The sequence below is a fragment of the Pteropus alecto genome, unplaced genomic scaffold (genome assembly GCF_000325575.1).
Source record: "Pteropus alecto unplaced genomic scaffold, ASM32557v1 scaffold75, whole genome shotgun sequence".
Lineage (NCBI taxonomy): Eukaryota > Metazoa > Chordata > Mammalia > Chiroptera > Pteropodidae > Pteropus > Pteropus alecto.
The window spans coordinates 11,861,049-11,877,375 of NW_006440638.1; the positions used below are offsets into that span (position 1 = coordinate 11,861,049).

The 16,327-nt window shown below is 35.7% G+C and overlaps 1 protein-coding gene across 1 annotated transcript in view; it reads right to left on the bottom strand.

The window, feature by feature from the left end:
• FAM19A1 (family with sequence similarity 19 member A1, C-C motif chemokine like) overlaps window positions 1-16,327 on the bottom strand; it is a 511,760-nt gene that overhangs the window by 50,423 nt on the left and 445,010 nt on the right. The window lies entirely within an intron of this gene.

The window sequence follows — 16,327 nt, forward strand, 5'->3', positions numbered from 1 at the left end:
TTCTTTTGTCAAATCTAGAGGTTTTAAATTACAAAAGAAATTCACAATATGTTAAAAAAAATCTTGCTAGTTTCTGACTGTAATTAGAATCACCTGAACTTTGCTCTATAGTACTATCAATCTTCCCAAAACCTTTCCTGACATTATAATATTTTGGATTTAGGTCACATTTCTGGGCTATCAACATTCTCTTTTATTTGCAATTAAATTCTGAAGTTTTTATTTATTATTATTATTTATGTCTATAGCACCTGGTCTTCCTAGATGGTCTCCCATCCAAGTACTAACCAGGACTGACCTTGCTTAGCTTCCGAGATCAGACATCAGGCTTAGACCATGGACCTGGCTCCACTGGGGCGTGAACACAGGACCTTCTGCGTGTAAAGCAGACATGCTAACTGCTATACTATGGAACCACGTCTAAATTCTGAAGTTTTAAACACTCTCTGAGTGATCATAATATTTCCATCTTTTCATAAATTTGAGAATGACCTTGCTTGTGTTAATTGAATCCCAAAGGGCTGTAGTTTTTGCTATTTTATTTTATTTTGTCCTTGGTTTATTGTCAAAACTTACTGGAAATAAAGCATCACAATAAATTTATATTTAGTTTTAAACAGTTTCAGAAATAAGCAGACCAACAACACATAGAGTAATGCCAAACTACTTCTGAAAAGCTGGATAAAGCACTGGCTATGATGACAGAATGGCAAGTATTCAGATGAAACATATATAACAGTCGTCCAAATGCCCAGATGTCAAGACATCTGGGTAATTAACATAATGCTTACCTTTTATAAGGATTTACTATGTTCACATCAAAAAAGATTTCATTTCACAGATTTGAGAGGTCGTTGTTAAATGCTTGGCTATCTTTCACGTATTGGGTAAGTACAATGCATTATTTTATGACTACAGTACAGCACCCTATAAAAAGGTGAGTTATCCTCATTTGATTGATGAGAAAACTGAGGTTTACAAAGATTAAGAAAGTTTCTGCAAATCCCTGAGCTAGTAGTAAATGGCAAAGCTGAGATTTGAGCCCATGTCTTGATTTCAAAACCCAAGCTTTGCTTATGGTGGAGGCATGGTGTGGCTCAGGGGCTGCAAATGGAATACTCCCAGGGACCAAGCAATGGCTTGAACTTGTGAACAAGGTCCTATTTCAAACCACAGGGAATGGCCAGACCTGTAAGGAACTGAAGATTGCATGCCTTGCCTGATGGCCTTCAAATCCAAAGTTCTAAAAAACACTGCGTAGGCAAAACAAAACATAATCACGTGTTCTTCACAGTTCTTTATTTTACTGCTCTGATGTAGATAAAAAGAAAGCAAAAACAGTCTCATTTCGCAACTAGTTATTTAGGCAGCTGAAATCTGTTTTAATAAGAACTTAGCGAGGAAGGAAAAAATTCCGTGTTGCTGAATTTAAATGAAATATAGTTTAAACGTTTCAAGCAATGCTTTGAGTGGAGTCACTGATTCTGAGCTCTCCTCTTAAATCCTAACACTAGCTTTCTGGTGTGGAGAAATGTGCATTTCAGTATTAAAATTTTCCTGGAAATTATAGTTCAAGTTGCTAGTCAATGGTGAACTGCCCTCAGGCAAATGGACAATAAGGGGGCCTGAATCATCTAATGAATGAACAACCAGGCATTAAAATTTAATCGACTCAATATAGAATTCTTTATTAGTTAGACATACAAGTCTTTTGCAATAACTATTATTTGCCTACATTTATTGGAGTGTCAAGAGGCAGAGAAGAATGAAAATATCTTAGATGTTAACTGGTAAATGTGGTAAGTATAGACGATTTCAATATTGTACCAATAGTAGTTCAGTAAATTTCCATCAGGTACATCAGTTTTACAATTTTAATCCTAACTTTGTTAGTAGGGAGGGAAAATGGATTGACTGACTTTTCCTAATTTTCTAAGGAAGTAAGTAGCAAAGCAGAAAAAAATATTTAAATTTATTTAGGCCATTGTTATATATGTACTGTGGTTTGGGGTGGAGCAACTTAATTCAGATAAATGGTTATTCCAAAAACAATTGGCTGGAATTAAGGTAAACATCTGGTAAAGCCAGCTGGCGAGTTGACAGCATTTACCTTCCCCCCAGCTGGTTTGTGTGAGATATGATATTGAAGTTGACTACCAAGAGAGGTTTTGTAGCCTGTAGCTGTGGAAATTGTTAAGAAGAGAAAAGACAGTTTGTTTTGGGTGGATTAGAAGCTCTAGAGGCTGGGGACTGCCACCAATGAGCTCTTTCATGGCTTCTTTGGTGTGTAGATACAGCCACCCCCACCCCTTATAAATTTCAACGATCCCTCTACCTTTACAAGAGCATGTGTTGTCAGGGAAGGTGATCAAGGAATGGGTTGAAATAGCCATGGTTATAATTCTTGCTTTGAAATTAAACCCCAGAAAACAAATTGTTTCCTTTTTCCCTGAGAAGATTTTAAATCCAATTTATTTGAGGTTTCCATTTAAATTGAAAATACTGTAGCATCTCATGCAAAATGAAATCAATCTCTTTACAAATAGGCGGAGGAGAAGGGAGAAGGGGAGAATGTGGGCCAAGTATATGCAGATTAAAACTTGCTTTTTCAAAGATTTTGAAATATGAGAAACTATCTCTGTCTGTAAGATTAATGATGGCTCTGGGACAGAACCACTCTGTTTAACTGCTTTTCTGGATGCCTAATAGGCGTCTCGAACTTAATATATCTAAACCCAAATTTCTCATTCTGCATCTGCCCAGCTTCATTCTCTCTTAGGCTTTGCTCACTCAGAAAATGAAACCAACAAACAACCCAGCTATTTATACCAACCCCTAGAAATACCTCTCTTCACTTCAGTTCCCGACTCTAATTCATTCAACCTTTTCTCCACAAGACATCTCAAATTAATCCCTCTCTGCTGCTATTACCCTGGACCACATTCTTTCATTCATCTACACCACCGCAACAGCCTCTGAAACTGGTCCCCTTGCTTTCACCTTTACTCTTGAGACTCCATTCCTTATTCTCTCTAAAACTGTGCTTTCCACCATGGTAGTCACTCACATAAGTGGCTATCAAACCATGGAAATGTAGTATTTCCAAATGAGATGTGCTGTAAGTATAAAATGCAGTAAGTATAAAATAATGAATTTCAGAGATTTAATGCAAAGACAAAAAAAATGTAAAATACATTATTAATTTTTATATGGATGACATGTTGAAATTATAATATTCTGGATGCATTGGGATTAAAGAAAATATATTATTAAAGTTAATTTCACCTGTTTCTTTCGACTTATTGCTATGGTGACTTGAAAATTGAAAATGACATGTGTGACATAGTTCTATTGGACAACACTATTATAAAATATGTCAGATCATGTTCCTTTAAAGTCCTTTAATGGCTTCCCAGGGCATAAAATCCAAGCTGCATACCATGACTTTTATAGCCCTAAGTGACCTCGCCCCTTACCTCCTGTTCTTTTCTATAAATTCTAGGCACAATGGCTTTTTGCCTGTTTTTTTAAATATGTGAAAGACATTCTTTCTTAAAGTCTTTGCTCTTGCTGTTTCTTCTCAGAATGTGTCTCTCCTGGGTATTCACCTGTCCAATCCATCTCAGCTGCAGTAACCGCCTGACTCCTCCAATCACAGCACCCTGCTTGGCCTTCTTCATCATAATCAGCATTATCTCAAATTATTTTGTTGTTTATTTATTTTATGTCTCTTTCTCCCACCCTACCACACTCTCCTTCAACTGGGACAAAAATCATGGCTGTATGCTAAATGTAGCTTCATATCTAAAGGCTACAACAGATCCTGTTGAATAGCAAGTGATCAGCAAATACTCATTGAATAGATTAATGGCCCATCTGTGAAGGTGCTTTGTGCCCCATGAAGCATTATAAAGATCAGATGTTGGCAAATTATGGTCCGCAGGCCAATCCCTCTCCTCCACCCCATGTTCCCAAGGCCTCCATTTTTTGTGGTATCCCTAAACAGACATATTCATTTGTTTACATATTGTTTATTGGCTGCTTCCATGCTGTGAAGGTGGAGTTGACTATGAAAGTGACCATACATGGCCTCTTAGTCCACAAAGCTGAAAATATTTACTATCTGATGCTTTACAGAAAAAGTTTGCTGACTCCTTATATATGTTTTAAAAACTTTTACAAGATCCTTTATGAGCTGAGCCTGGGTGTGTCCCACCAATATCTTCTTAAGTCACTCCCTCTGTCATGTTTTATGCTGCCACCAAACCAGACCACATACTGAGGACTGCATGTACCATCATGTCTCAGGGTTACGTCTTTGTACTTATTTCCTTGGCTGGAGATATTTTTCTTCCCTATATCTGGTAAAGTCTTATGTTGGTTGCAAGAGACAACAGAAATGACTTCAACTGGTTTAAGAAAGAAATTGAATTTAGTGGTTCCATTGACTCAACAGTCTGTGGGTAGGATTAGGTATCACAACCAGTGGTTTAAACTATGCCAACAAGATCCAGTTTTTTCTCTCCTCTGCTGTCTTTTTATTCCTCTGTGTTGACTCCAATCTCAGGCAGATTTTCCACTTGAGTTGTAAAAAGACTTCCAAGAGCTCCCAAAGCTATGAGATTCCAGAAATCCCAGGGAGATTGTTACTGAATTGGTTCCAGTTGGATCATATCCCCATGCCTAAACCAATCTTCCTGGCCAAAGAATGTGTTGTTTCAACTGGCTCAGAACTAGATTAACCCTTTGAGTGTGGTCTGCCGACAGTTCTACCAGAAGGCAGAGAGTAGGAAAGTGATCTTCCTGAGGAAAATCAGGACTTTGTAATCAGGAGAAGCATGAAATAAAAGTTGTGTGGCAAAAATTTGAATGTCTGCTACCTTGCCTTTTAACTCATGGAAATGCCATTGTCTTCATTTGGCATTCTTCACTGATCCCTTTACCACCATTCCAGCCAACTTCTATATCTCATTCTGGTCTCCCATGGCCCTAGGCTTTCCTCTACATCAGCACAGCTCACACTACGTGGAAATAATTGGTTAACTTGCCTCTCTCCTGGAGAAGCTTCCAACTTCTTGAAACAAAACTTTGTTTTTGTATCCACAATATACACAGTGCTGGTATACAGGAGGACAAATGTTTATAAATACTGAACAAATGTTTATAACTATGTACTTTATCCACTCTTTTCTTGAGTAAGAAATAACTGTACAAAGGTTTTATTTTAGGAGGATTACTCTGGTAGTGACTTGTAGGGCAAATCTGAGAAGATTGTAGCTAGAAGGCCATTACTATGTAACCAGTAAAGTCAGAATTCAGATAATAATTGAGTTGAAAAAGAGATCAAAACTTTGTTGTCATAGAATCTGAGATAAGATCGAATCCAGCAATCAAATTGATATTGGAACTCAATCATGAAGGTTCAAAAACATAATTGTTTATGAAGTAGCTAATCTTATAAGGGATTCTTATAATACTTATGGCCTCATTATTCACTATCAGAAGCAATATCTACTGTCTATTAATTGGATTTCTGGACCATTTCTTGCTCTCAAAAAGCTCACAATCTAAAAGGAATAAAAGAGATAGCTAGGTTCTTCAGGATTTGACAAGTTCATACAATATAAGAGCTGGAAGGGATATTCCAGATCATTTAGGCTGATGGTTCTCAAACTTCAGTGTGTTTCAGAAAGCCCTAGAGAATTTTATGGAAACATTGGTTTCTGGATTCCAACTTCAGAGCTTCTGACTCAGTTGGCTGTGAACAGACCCTGAGAATTTATGTTTCTAACAACTTTCCAGGTGATGCTGATGCTACTGGTATGCAGATCACAGTTTGAGAGCCATTGATTTTGGTTATGTATCTCAATTTGCAAATGAAAGTGAAAGACTTGTCCTAAACCACATTAGCTAATGTCACAGCTAAAAATGAAGCAAGTGATAATTTGTGGGATCCCTTCTTAAGTAGACATATGTCTGTATGAGTTTGTGTATGTGTATGAGTATGTGTGAATGCCTATGTATGTATGTATGTATGTATGCATATGCTTTTTTTTCAGCCGATGAAGCATCCATTACTCCTTTTTCTTGTCATAACAATGCCTCCTCTCCTTTTAGTTCCTATGATTTTAGTTAATATCATGCCTACCTGCAGAGACAAGCATATAAAAAGCCCAAAAATATCTTCAGAATTTATGTAACCCCTCTGATTGAGCAAGTACATTTTCCAGAATCTATGATACAAGTACAGTCTCAACTTATATAACGATATCAAGTACTAATGTTTATTCCAGTCTTGTTTTAATAGGAAAAAAAAAAACGGTAAAGAAACAAAAGGTCTATCAAGAAGACAGTGTTCAGCTGAATTGTGGTAGATGCTTGTAATAGAATCTTATGCAGCCATTTCAAAAAATAAGAATGTACTCACATTGATTCCTGAAAGTCTTGCAGAACTCTCATTTAGAACACTGAGAGAACTATGACATCTAAATTCTAACAAGATATAACATGAGATATAATGCAAGATATAATGCTGTGCATAGAGCTACCATTTATATATGGTATGAAAATATATGTATTTATATAAATATATGCATAGCACATATTTGTAGGGTATAGCAATATGTATTCTTATATATATTTATATACACATACACACAATATATTAATGTATATGTGATTACTCTGAGGCAATACATATTTAAATATTTCATAAAATTAATTTTCTTTTTGGAATCTCTTATAGAAATACAGAGTTCGGTGTTTACATACATGACAATTGTATGTATTTTTCAGGAAACCATTCACTCACTTAAATGAGATTTTTTACCTTATTTAACCTACATGCTATGGTTCAGGTTGTCTTTATGTTAATAAAAAGTGCTGGCTTCTTTAAAGTGAAACAGGAGTTAAGAACCACTTATAATAATGTCTTAAAATTTATAGGTCTAATCTACATAAACATATTTAGTCATCATTTCTCATAGTTTATAAACTACCATGGCACATAGATGATTCCAGAATTTGAGGAAAGAATAATTTTTTCAACTTTTAGTATGTTATAGGAGGTGAATAAATATTTATTGAGAAAGAATTCCATGTTTTACAGACTCTAAGCCTTAATGAAAATATTTTTTACTTTTCTTTCTTCTTACTTCCCTTTCATGTCATAGAAGTTGCTAGATTTTTTTTTCTCAAACAGATTGCTGCAAGTCTTGCAGATCTCTCATTTATGAAGGGCCTGCTGACTTTCTTGTTGAGGGGCAGAAGCGGATCAAAAAATATGCATGGGAGTCCTGAACACATTATAAGCATTGCTGAGAATTCACCTCAACTCTTCTGTCAACTTGCCATACCATATTCTGATTTGTTATACAAAGAAAGCAGCAAAGTTGAGATTATTAACGTGACAGCAAATGCTGCTGTTGGTGCCTATGATCAGAATTTATGTAACCCCTCTGATTGAGCAAGTACATTTTCCAGAATCTATGATACAAGTACAGTCTCAACTTATATAACGATATCAAGTACTAATGTTTATTCCAGTCTTGTTTTAATAGGAAAAAAAAAAACGGTAAAGAAACAAAAGGTCTATCAAGAAGACAGTGTTCAGCTGAATTGTGGTAGATGCTTGTAATAGAATCTTATGCAGCCATTTCAAAAAATAAGAATGTACTCACATTGATTCCTGAAAGTCTTGCAGAACTCTCATTTAGAACACTGAGAGAACTATGACATCTAAATTCTAACAAGATATAACATGAGATATAATGCAAGATATAATGCTGTGCATAGAGCTACCATTTATATATGGTATGAAAATATATGTATTTATATAAATATATGCATAGCACATATTTGTAGGGTATAGCAATATGTATTCTTATATATATTTATATACACATACACACAATATATTAATGTATATGTGATTACTCTGAGGCAATACATATTTAAATATTTCATAAAATTAATTTTCTTTTTGGAATCTCTTATAGAAATACAGAGTTCGGTGTTTACATACATGACAATTGTATGTATTTTTCAGGAAACCATTCACTCACTTAAATGAGATTTTTTACCTTATTTAACCTACATGCTATGGTTCAGGTTGTCTTTATGTTAATAAAAAGTGCTGGCTTCTTTAAAGTGAAACAGGAGTTAAGAACCACTTATAATAATGTCTTAAAATTTATAGGTCTAATCTACATAAACATATTTAGTCATCATTTCTCATAGTTTATAAACTACCATGGCACATAGATGATTCCAGAATTTGAGGAAAGAATAATTTTTTCAACTTTTAGTATGTTATAGGAGGTGAATAAATATTTATTGAGAAAGAATTCCATGTTTTACAGACTCTAAGCCTTAATGAAAATATTTTTTACTTTTCTTTCTTCTTACTTCCCTTTCATGTCATAGAAGTTGCTAGATTTTTTTTTCTCAAACAGATTGCTGCAAGTCTTGCAGATCTCTCATTTATGAAGGGCCTGCTGACTTTCTTGTTGAGGGGCAGAAGCGGATCAAAAAATATGCATGGGAGTCCTGAACACATTATAAGCATTGCTGAGAATTCACCTCAACTCTTCTGTCAACTTGCCATACCATATTCTGATTTGTTATACAAAGAAAGCAGCAAAGTTGAGATTATTAACGTGACAGCAAATGCTGCTGTTGGTGCCTATGAAAATTCAAGAATCGCAGGGAATGTGTCTGCTCATATCTCCAAGGATCAGCTTCAGTCTTGATCTCTGAGAACCCTTCTAGCTTTAACATTCGATTCTGTGATAAAAAAAAAAAAAAAAAAAGCCACCCTCCCTTTTCTGGTGAATAAAGCACAAGATCCAAATCTCTCGTGAATAGACAAATGATTTACAAGCCATTAGTAGAACTATTTCCATGTCATTGATTGTCCATGCTCCTCATTCTCAAGTTAAATCCTAAAACTCAAATTAAAATGTCCATGAGATACCATTATACATCAACATATGATTAAAAAAAAAAATCCCAAACCTGGTAATACCAAGTATTGGCAAATAGGTGAAGCAGTTTGAACTCTAATATATTGCTGGTAGGATTATCGGTTGGCGGACCCTCTTTGGAAAATTATCTGGCAGTATCTTCTATAAAAATATGCATATTCTTTTAGCTAGAAATTCTACACTTAGGTTTATATCCAACAGAAATACATATGTTTGCCAAAAGACATGTATAAAAATGTTTATAAATGTATTATTTGTAATAGTCCCAAACTAGAAGCTCCTTAAGTGCTCATAAAAATTATAATAAATCAATAAAATATGATATGTTCATTCTGTGGAATATCATACAGCAACAAGAATGAAGAAACAACTATTATTCATAACAAAGGAGATGGACCTCACAAATTAAGTTATAAAAACAGACATAAAAATATATAGTATATAATTCCATTGATATAAAAAAGTTAAAACTAATATATGGTATTAAAATTCAGGATAGTAAATATCTTTTGTATATGTAGAAGTTGAAAGAAGACACATGGGGTTTCTGGAATGCTGATAATGATCTGTTTCTTCCTCTGAGTGCTGGATACATAGGTGTGTTCACTTATTGTAAATTCCAGCAGCTAATTAGTATGTATGTTATACATTGATAACAACAAAAAATAATAAAAAAATAGCTATTGTGATAGAATATACTCATTTCATCATCTTACCAATATTACAAATTCTAAAAACTATATTCTAATAACTATAACTAACATATTTTTCAGGTTAAAATGTGTTTTATAACACTTTTACAAAAAATTTTATCCTGGCAGAAAAATCCTATGAACTCGAAAGGCAGATATTAGGAAATAATCCACTCAAAGTTAATTTAGGAGAGGCCCCAGGTTATACCATACATTGTAATCTAAACTGTTGAATATCTAACAACTATCTAGCTAGGAAGTCATCCTAAGCCAATTCAGAAAAATTATATTTATTGGGTTTCATTAATTATGTGAAGATATTTGTTCTTACTCCGTACTTTAAGATGTGTCGTGAATGCAAAATAGATGTAAAATTTAAGATGGTTAAACTTGAATTCTTCACACATTGTATGTATATCACCTCAAATTCTCCCGTGCCTGATCTCTGTATTTTTAAAGACTAGCTGAGTTCCATGCTGCTCTTTTACAATCTTTGTGCCGAACAGAAAATTCCAAGCACTTTCTCACTGTGTTGAATGGCTGCTGGTTTCTGAAGACCATGGTTAGCTCAAACTTAACAGCTTAAAGTCAGGCCCTTCAAAATGAGAACCTAACATTTAAAAAGTTGCTCAAGAGAGTAGCACCAGATTCTTTCCACATCTGACTCTGAGTAAGATGGATTTTTCAATTTTAACATCAATAAGAAACTCAAAGAAACAGAGTCTCTTTGATAAGGAAGTAGGTCGTTAGCTAACATGTAGAGCAGATTTCATCCAGCTGTGAGAAACTCTCCACATTTCTAATATTCAACAGGAAAAATACAGTCATAATGAAAAAACAAAGCCATGGTAATGTGATAAACAAGAACTTTGTCCCAGGACTCAGTTATCTTTTCTAATTTTATCGCTTCTCTTTCTTATACTATTATTCCCCCTCTGCTGGAGACTATCTTACTGATGATTTATTTGGCTCCTTCTGTCTTAATTTCTTGTATAACTTTCTATGTACAACCCTTGTCTAAATTTCCTTTCCATGGAAAAGCAATAGAAATAATTGAAAATATAGTTAGGGAAATAATTTTCAAAAATTTATGAAACCAAGATGCCAAAGCTTCAATAGTTTTATGTAACTTGGTTCTCATGACGACCCCTTCTCTCTGGAAGCTGCATTTAACTATGTCTGGTCACCAGAGACCAAGTCTGCGCAATGAGTTCAAACCTTACTAAGCCTGACTCTGGCGTCTTCCACCAAATGGCTTCTAAAGTTTCCGATGGCTGCATAGCTCTGACTTAGTCCTATGGATGTTACTGCATACTTTTCAGTAATGGGCAACAGATGTGTGTGGAAAATCCTGTGGCAAAGTCTCAGATTCTCAAACTGATAAATAGACAAGTGCTTCATTCCTATTGCAATCCCTGTTCCTAGCCTCTTCAGAGAAGTGAAGCAGCCTGGAATTGTGAAAATACAGGTTCTGGAAACATGAACATACTCTGTGTAATTTTAGAAACATTGTTTTTGTCACTTAATCTCCTTAACCTTTGTTTTGTTGTCTGTATATAGGATTAATAATGCCTACATATTAGCATTATTATTATATTAGAACACACATACGTAAAACGCTTAGAAAATGGTTTGACATTTAAATTGCACTCAGGACTTACAATAATGGGTTGGCATCTTATTTCTTTAGGGTGATACATTTTCTTGAAAATGCATTATTTTATATTAGGCTATAAGCTAATCCACTTGCACATGGTGACCTTCTTCCCAAGAAGCCTCTCTTCATTCAACAAATATTTATCCCCTACTTTCCAGGTTTCAGGTGCTTTTACACACTGGAAATTTAGAGTAGAACAAATTAGAAAAGGTTATACCATTTGTGGAGATTATATACTAGTGGAGAAGAGATAAAGAATAAATGAGCACACAAATAAATAAATAAGATGATTATAGAATGTGATAAACTCAAGGAAGGAAATAAAAAACAATAACCATCTATTTGATAGAGTTGCAAGAGATGGAGAATGAATATGCTAACTTAAGTAGGTAAGATCTCTCTAGAATCTTTTCTCTGCATATAGTAAACTGAAAGCCAAATAATCAAGACTTAGAATGACATTTTCTTTGCCTGGGGCTACTTGCTCTCCTAGCTTACCACGGCAGACAGTTTGCAGATACGAGGCTCTTCTCAGGTAACCATTGTACTTTTGGCTACTTTCAGGCGAGAAGAAAGCAAATTAAACAAGTGAGGCTGATGCTGTATGTTGGCAAGTTTCATTATGGAAATAATACCACCACTAATAAGATCACTAGATGGAAGAGTTAAAGGAAAAAATCTATTTAGTAATTTATGCAACTAGAGTCATGACAAAAAATTCTTAATTTCCTATCTGTCCTGGATCATCTGTCATCAACTCACATCAGTCATTGTCATCATCATCTCATCACCATAGTCTTCAGTGTTATCAGTATCATCATCAATTATCAATCATCATCATTCTATCTTATATTTCCTTGTTGTAGTGGAGAGAAGATTAGGACTATATTTCCTGGAATCCTATTCCCCATATGTTTCCTGAGAATAAGAAACATTTAAATGAGTTTTGTGTGAAAGAGTAATGGGAGCCATTATTCTCTAGTGGAAGTTTCAAGTAGGCAATGCAGACTAACAGGTTTCCTAGACTAGTAAGAATTCCCTGGCAGCTGAGATAATGTACAGTGGTTTGCTTTATCACTGGTGGGTCTTTCTGAAAATTAACAACTTTGGACTTGAAAGCTGCTGAAATCATTGGCTCTGATTTGTTTGCAATTACTTCAAGATTTCCTGAAAGTACTCTTCTAACCAATTCCTCACTCCTCCATCCTTAGACCTCTTATCTGTGTAAGCCTTTAATTTCTGTATTAAATGTGTAGCTAATCAAAACATCCAGGGTGTTTTCTATTTTTTTCTGTTCAAAGGTTGACTGATATACCATTCTCATGTTCCATAAAATAAACAAATTTTATGAGTGAAAGTAATTTATTAGATAAGTAGGCACTTAGCTTAAAATAGCTGTCATTCATTAGGGACATATGATGTCCCAGGCATTGAACTAATTGCTTTGTATGCATTTTATTATTTTAAAATTGAGATAACTGCATATTCAAATGCAGTTGTAAAAAACAATAGAGAAATCCCATGTACCCTGTACCCAGTTTTATATATTAGTAACATTTTACCAAATTGTAGTACAATATCACAACCAGGATATTGATATTGAAACAATATACTGATCTTATTCAGATTTCTCCAGCTTTGCTTGTATTTGTATGTGTGTGTTTAATTCTAAACCATTTCAGCACATGTTATAGGCTCATGTAGCCACAACAACAGTCAGGATACTGAACAGTTAGTTTCTTCACCACAAGGATATTATTTATTTATTTTTCGTTTAATTCAATTTATTGGGGTAACATTGGTTAATAACATTACATAAGTTTTAGGTGCAGAATTTTATAATATATTGCATTGTTTGCTCATCAGCTAGAGTCTAGTCTCCTTCTATCACCATATATGGATTTTTAAAATCCAAATATTTTATTTAAATAATTAAAAAAAATTTTGATTACAATTTACATACAATATTATATTAGTTTTAGGTATACAACACAGTGACTTGACATCCACATAACTTATGTAGTGATCACCTGAACAAATCCAGCACCTATCTGACACTGCACATAGCCACTACAATATTATTGACTACACTCCCCACGCTACACTCTACATACCATGACTGCTTTGCAACTACTAATTTGTACCTCTTAATCCCTTCTCCTACTCCATCCATATCCCCAAACCCCCTCCTATCTGACAATCATCGAAATGTTCTCTGTATCTATGAGTCGTCCTCTGCCTTGCCCATTTGTTCACTCTCTTTTCTAGATTCCATATACAAGTGAAACCCTATGGTATTTCTTTCTCTGACTTATTCACTTAGCATAATACCCTCTAGGTACATCCATGTTGTTGCAGAAGGCAAAATTTCATTCTTTTTTGTGGCCGAGTAATATTCCATTGTATACATGTACCACCTCTTCTTTATTTGTTTATTTATTAATAGACATATCAATATGTCTCCATATCTTGGCTATTGTAAACAATGCTGCAATGAATCTAGGATGCACATGTCCCTTTGAAGTAGTGTTTTGGATTTTTCAGATAGATACCCAAAGTAGGATTACTGGGTCCTTCTTTGCCTTTGTTTTAAAGTCTATTTTGTCTGGTATAAGTATTGCTACCCTAGCTTTTTGTTCTTGTTGTTTCCATTTTCATCTTTTTCCATCCCTTTACTTTTAATATGTGTGAATCTTTCAATATGAAGTGAGTCTCTTACAGGCAGCATACGTAGCAGACTTGTTTCCCTATAAATTCAGTCACTGGATGTCTTTTGATTGGAGCATTTAATCCATTTACATTTAAAATAATTGTTGATAGATATGTAGTTATTACCATTTTATTATTCCTATTTTTGATCTTTCTCTCCCTCTTCTCCTCCTCCTCCTCCTCTTCCACCTCCTCAAAGAAGTCCCTTTAACATTTCTTGTCATGTCGGTTTGGTGGTGATGAACTCCTTTAGCTTTTTCTTGTCTGAGAAGCTCTTTATCTGTTCTTTGATTCTAAATGATAGTTTTGCTGAGTAGATTAATCTTGGTCGTAGGTTTTTATTTTTCATCACTTTGGATATTTCCTGTGGACCCATTCTGCCCTGCAACATTTCTATTAAAAAAATCAGCTGACAGTCTTATGGGAGCTCCCTCGTAGGTAACTAACTGCTTTTCTCTTGATGCTTTTAAGATTCTCTCTTTGTCTTTAAATTTTAGTTATGATGTATCTCAGCCATCTTTGGGTTCATCTTATTTGGAACTGTCTGTGCTTTTTGGGTTTATATGTCTATTTCCTTCACCAGGTTAGGGAAGTTTGCAGTCATTATTTCTTGAAATAAGTTTTTAATTCCTTGCTCTCTCTCTTCTCCTTCTGATACTTCTCTGACGTGAATATTGGCATACTTGATGTTGTCCCAGAGGCCCCTTAAACTATCCTCATTTTTTTGGACCCTTTTTTCTTTTTTGTTGTTCTGATTGGGTGTTTTATGTTACCTTGCCTTCCAAATTGCTGATTTTATCTTCTGCTTTAACGAATCCACTGTTGATTCCCTTTAATATAGTCTTTATTTCAGTTATTGTATTCTTCATTTCTGTTTTTTTTTTATGTTTTATATCTCCATTTTCATGTTTTCTATCTGTTTGCTGAAGTTATCACTGAGATCATTGAGCATCCTTATAACCAGTGTTTTGAATTCTATGTCTGGATTGCTTATCTGTTTTCTTTAGTTCTTTTTCTGGAACTTTGTTCTATTCTCCCATTTGAAACACAATTCTTTGTCTCCCCTTTTTGTCTTTTTCTATTTATTAAGTGGAGCTGCTATGTCTTCCGTTTTTAGTAGAATGTCCTTGTGTAGTAGGTGTCCTGTGGGGCCCTGTAGTGCAGTCTCTCTGGTCACCTAGCCAGGTGCTCTAGATATGTCTGTTGTGTGGGTAGTAGTTGATCCTCAGTTGCTGTTTGCACATCAATGGAAGGAAATGGCCCTCAGGCTGTTTGGTTGTGAAGACTGGCTATCACTATCGTAGAGGAGCTGTGTTGTGCAGGGGCTGACCCTTTGGAGCTGAATTCACTTTAGCAGAGTTCTGGTGCCTGCTCAGTCTGCCTTTTGTGTGTATTGTTTGTGGAGGTGGTTGTGTGGTGCTCTGGTGTGGTCTGAAGCTGGCCACTGGATGTATTGGTTCTGGGGCATCTGTCGTAGGCCAAGTTCAGCCTACAACACTGACTGTGCCCTGTCTGGGGCCACTTGCTATGAGCTACGAAGTGATCTGTGGATGGTTGCCACTCATGCTGGGCTTAGAAGTGCCTGGAAGAGGCTAAAATGCGAACTGAGGTTGGCTTCCGCTAGTGCCGGGCTTGGGGCTCCTTAGCAAGTTGTACGAGGCATGCTGGGGCAAGATGCTGCTTGTTTGGGGTTGTGACTCTTCGAGAGATTTTAGAAAAATCCACAGCATAAGTCAAGACAGGCCATTTATATAGAAAAGCCACTGGTGGTGGCTTGGGTGGGCCCACCAGTTGGGTTAAACGGGTTCTCAGGGAATCACCAAGGCAAGGCCAATGGTTTTAACTAGTTTGAAGGAGACTCAGATATGCTCCCATCTACATCTACATGCTGGGTGAAGGGAGGATTCAACAAAGAAACAGTGGTTTCTGCCAGTACTTTTGTCTGGGAGAAAGCTGTCCCTTGAGCCCTTGTCCTCAAGTCAGACAATTTAGTTCTTCCCTGTATGTCTCTGGTGCATTTTAAGCTACTGCCCCAGAACTGGAACTCAGAGCTAGTGAGTCTGTCAGCAAATAAATCTGTGTGTGGGCCCTTTAAGAGTAATGGCTGGGACTTTAGCTGCACTTCATCTCACTCAGCCATAATCTTTGCTGGTTCTTGCAGCCAGGAGTTCTGGGTACTTCTCTTCCCAACACGGAAACCCTGGGCTGGGGTGCCCAGTGTGGGTCTGAGGCCCATCGCTCCTTATGGAGGACCTCCACAGCCAAAGATATCCTTTCTAATTATT